Source organism: Triticum aestivum, chromosome 4D, assembly GCF_018294505.1.
Source record: "Triticum aestivum cultivar Chinese Spring chromosome 4D, IWGSC CS RefSeq v2.1, whole genome shotgun sequence".
NCBI classification, from domain to species: Eukaryota; Viridiplantae; Streptophyta; class Magnoliopsida; order Poales; family Poaceae; genus Triticum; species Triticum aestivum.
In genome coordinates, this window is record NC_057805.1 from 347542446 (window position 1) to 347547874 (window position 5429).

Genomic DNA, 5429 nt, shown 5'->3' on the forward strand with positions numbered 1-5429 from the left:
AACACACCAAGGGGCTGCACCTGTGGACCACAAGGGTGGAGGGTGCGCCCTACCCACTGGGCGCGCCCCCTGCCTTGTGGGTCCCACGAGGGCCCCCTCACTTATTCCAGGACCCATCCACTTCGTCTTCCTCCTGAAAAAATCATCCCGTTACTCAAACTTGTGTTCTAGCTCATCTTGCTGCCATTTTTGATCTCCTTGTGCAAAGCTCCATTTGCAAAACTGTTTTGGGGGATTGTTCTTCGGTATGTGACTCCTCCAATGGTACAAATAGTTTTTGTTCTAGTGCTTTATATATTGCAATTTTTTGCTGCTATGGTGACCCTGTTCTTGAGCTTGCATGTCAAATTTATATGGTCCAAAGTAGTTTTGATGCATGATATAGCCTCTAGACACTTGTACGAGTAGGTGCTATCAATCTTGTTGAGTTTGGTTTACTTTTATGGGATAATTAGATTTATGCCCCTAGTTGTGTCCCACTCGTATGTTTTACCCCTAATTCCCAAAAGTCACCGGTTCTGTCCGAGTCACTTTGCTCCTCTTATGCTTTTGCCCTTTGACCGTTTGACCGTCAGTTTGAAAACTTCATAACTAATTCATAGTGAATCAGAAAAATGCAAATAAGATACCAAAATGTTCAGAAAAACATCACCTCTATGTCAGTGTCATTTTGCATTCATGAAAAAAGTGTTGGAAAGTGCACATCCGAGTTTTAGCTCTTTTGATACCACCATGAATAGTGAACTCAAAAAAAATTCAAAATAATTCAAAAAAAATATGGTGGCGAAGAACAACAAATGTTCTAAGTGCTTGCCAAGTTTCATTAGGGAATGACATTCGTGGAAGTCGTGGCAAAATAATAATCTATTTTGGAGTGTTGATTGTTTTTTTCCACGGCACCCACGAATGTTATTCCCTGATGAAACTTGGCAGGCACTTAAAACATTTGTCATTCTTTGCCACCATTTGTTTTTCAATTTTTTGAACTTTTTTAGATTTTACTATTCATGGTGGTAGCATAAGAGCTAAAACTCGGATGGGCACTTTCCAACACTTTTTTCATGAATGCAAATGACACTGACATATAGGTGATGTTTTTCTGAACATTTCGGTATCTTATTTGCATTTTTTTGATTTAGTATGAATTAGTTATGAAGTTTTCAAACTGATGGTCAAACGGTCAAAGGGCAAAAGCATAATAGGAGCAAAGTGACTTGGACAGAACCAGTGACTTTTGGGAATTAGGGGTAAAACAGATGAGTGGGACACAACTAGGGGCATAAATCTAATTATCCCTACTTTTATTTGGAGTCACTAAAAATTTCAGAAATTTTTTAGAGAAAGAAAAATGTTTAGGAAGATATATCAAGGTGGTTCCTCAAGGAAGCAAGCCCCAAGGCTCGCGATACGTGAGCCAGACCTTGAACCACCAAGAGAAGCTCCAGTACGGCCTTGCGAATGGCCGTTGGATGAATTCATGGTTCATGCTAGTTTCAAGGAGGAATTTGATGCGTACATACAAAACGCTGATCTAGGGGACTTCGTGTCAGATAAGTGCCGGCAGTACTACCACCTCACTGATTCATTTGTGCGAAGATTTAAATTTACATCCCAGCGCAATATTCATTCTGTCCTGTTTGATCTTTATGATAAATCATATACCATGGACCTTGAAGATTTTAATGATGCATGCAAAATCCCACAATGGGGCATTCTTAGTGAGCCTCGCAAAACTGAATACAATGACTTCCTTGCTAGCATCACTGTGGGAGAAACTAGAAATATCGCACAAGCTACCATAGGGAGCATTCACTTTCCGGCCATACATTATTTTGCTCTCTTTATATATAGGTAGATGCATTAATGGTAAACATGATCATAGCCACCTTTATGCATAAGATCTTAGTATCCTCAAGTGTGCGATAATGGATGATAAACGATATAACTTGGGGGCTATTATTGCAAGGAGGTTACATCTTAATGCTAAAGATGGAGATTTCTTTGGTGGAATTTATGCCACCCGGTTAGCTAATTATCTTGGGGTACCCATAAAGGGGAATGACATTGAGTTACCACCTGCTTTTCTTGATTATAATGCTATGGTGCGCTACCAGTTTCTTGAGAGAAACAAATAGTCCCTCCTGTACCGACTAATCTTTGACAGACAGCATGATGTCCATATTACCCTTCCTGCTCCTGCCTTCTTTAATTTTCAGGTAAAACAAAGATATTTATAACTAGAGAGGAGGCGAACGAGTATGAGAGAGAGGTAGAGGCCGCTCGCCTCCATGCTGCAGCCCTTCAAGCAGTAGCTGCAGCGTCCCAGTACAACCGCGACTATCACTTTGGGTATCCGCCAGGCCAGCCGTGGCCCTAGACCAACTTAGGCCAAAAGCCTAAGCTTGGGGGAGTACGTATCTCTCACCGACATTACATTCATGTTCACACTCATTCCAATTGTCGGTGTTCACACTTTTTCATTCTATTATCCATGCTAGTTTATTTCTTTTTCTCACTTTCTTCTTGTGTGTTTGAAAAGCTTTGAGAAAATCTAAAAAAATTGTAGCTTCTTTTTAGTTTTCCTTCCCTTGTTTATTTAGTAATAATATTAAAATAAAACCAAAAAAGATTCTCGTTCTTCTTTTTGCTTGTTGGGAGCTTTCCCGTGTAAATAGTTTTTCTCGTTCTTGTTTTGCTTTCTTCAGAAAAACTAAAACTCCAAAAATATTTCAGTGTGTTTCTTTGAAGTTCTTTTCTTTTCTTTGGGTCGGGAGGAGAAGACCACGATGAAAATGTTGAGTGGTTCTCATATGCATTATTGTTGATCTAACAGAGATCCCATATTACCTTGTCTTCTCCTTTGAATGAATGTTTGTAGATTCCAGCTTAGTCCAATGCACATGCACTCTTATTATTATTCACATCGTCGTGCAAGTGAAAGGCAATAATGACGATATATGATGAAATGATTGAGATGAGTAAAAGTTGGTATGAACTCGACCTATTTTGTTTTTGTAAATATGATTAGTTCATCGTTCTTGATTCAGCTCATTATGAATGAAACATGTTTGCAATGACAATTAGAGATTATAGTTACTCATGCCATGCTTAATTAGCTAGGAGTTTATAATGGTTTGTCTTGAGTGCCAACATGCAAATTAAAATGGTTATGATGTAGTATGATAGGATGGTATCCTCCTTTGAATGATTCGAGTGGCTTGACTTGGCACATGTTCACGCATGTAGTTGAAACAAAATCAACATAGCCTCCACGATATTTATGTTCATGGTGATTTATATCCTACTCATGCTTGCACTCAATGTTGGTTAATCTCAATGCATGTTTATGACTGTTGTCGCTCTCTAGTTGGTCGCTCCTCAATCTTTTGCTAGCCTTCACTTGTACTAAGCAGGAATACTGCTTGTGCATCCACTTCCATAAACCCAAAGTTGTTCCATATGAGTCCACCATATCTACCTATATGCGGTATTTACCTGCCGTTCCAGGTAAATTTGCATGTGCCAAACTCTAAACCTTCAAATAATAATCTGTTTTGTATGCCCGAATCGCTCATGTAGTGACTGGGGCTGTCAATATCTTCCATGCTAGGTGGGTTATTCTCACGATGAGTGTTGATTCACTTGTCATTCACGAGAAAGTGGCTGGTAATCGGGATGCCCAGTTCCATGCTCAAAATCAAATCAAAATATAATCATAAAACAAAACTCCCCCAGGACTATGATTGGTATGGATGGTACCCATTGTTTCGGATCAGCCGTGGAGTGTGATTGTTGGTGGAGGGGGAGTAAAAACTTTACCATTCTGTTTGGGAACCGCCTATAATGTATCTAGCATGGAAGATACCGAGATCTCTTGGTTGTTATGTTGACAATGAAAGCATGCCGCTCAAAATTATATTCATCTCTGTTTTAAAGCTCGAGCTCTGGCACCTCTGCAAATCCCTGCTTCCCTCTGCGAAGGGCCTATCTATTTACTTTTATTGCACCAGTTAGAGAGCACCACTGTCATTTGTATGCATTATTATTAATTGATATTGAGTATGACTGCGACTGGATCTCTTTTACCATGAATTACAATGTCTAGTCAGTCCTTGATCTTCAGGGGTGCTCTACATTTATGTTTTGCGGTTTCAGAAAGGGCTAGCGAGATACCATTTTGTTATATCATATCATGATTGTTTTGAAAAAGTGTTGTCATCCGAGATTTATTATTATTGCTCGCTAGTTGATTATGCCATTGATATGAGTAAATGTGAGACCTAAATGTTATTGTGAATATGGTTAGTTTATAATCTTTGTTGAAAACCTGAATGCTGGCTATACATATTTGCAACAACAAGATCAAACAGAGTTTGTAAAAGTTTTTCTTTATCACTTTCAGTTTGTCAACTGAATTGCTTGAGGACAAGCAATGGGTTAAGCTTGGGGGAGTTGATACATCTCCATCGTATCTACTTTTCCAAACTCTTTTGCCCTTGTTTTGGACTCTAATTTGCATGATTTGAATGGAACTAACCCAGATTGTCGTTGTTTTCAGCAGAATTGCCTTGGTGTTATTTTTGTGTAGAAATAAAAGTTCTTGGAATGACCTAAAAATTTACGAAGAATATTTTTGGAATAAATAAAAAATATTGGCGAAAGAATCAACCAAAGGGGACCCACCAGCTGACCACAAGGGTGGAGGGCGCGCCCTACCCCCTGGGCGCGCCCCCTGCCTTGTGGGTCCCCTGGAGACTCCCCGACCTCAACTCCAACTCCATATAACCCTATTCGGGGAGAAAAAATCATAGAGAAGGATTCATCGCGTTTTACGATACGGAGCTGCCTCCGCCTCCTGTTCTTCATCAGGAAGGCTGATCTGGAGTCCGTTCAGGGCTCCGGAGAGGGGATTCGTCGCCATCATCATCACTAACCTTCCTCCATCACCAATTTCATGATGCTCACCGCCGTGCGTGAGTAATTTCATCGTAGGCTTGCTGGACGGTGATGGGTTGGATGAGATTTATCATGTAATCGAGTTAGTTTTGTTAGGGTTTGATCCCTAGTATCCACTATGTTCTGAGATTGATGTTGCTATGACTTTCCTATGCTTAATGCTTGTCACTAGGGCCCGAGTGCCATGATTTCAGATCTGAACCTATTATGTTTTCATGAATATATTTGTGTTCTTGATCCTATCTTGCAAGTTGTAGACACTTATTACGAGTTATGATCCGCATACCCCAAGGTGACAATAATTGGGATTCTTTCCGGTGATTACCGTAGTTTGAGGAGTTCATGTATTCACTAAGTGCTAATGCTTTGGTCCGGTTCTCTATTAAAAGGAGGCCTTAATATCCCTTAGTTTCCATTAGGGCCTCGCTGCCATGGGAGGGTAGGACAAAAGATGCCATGCAAGTTCTTTTCCA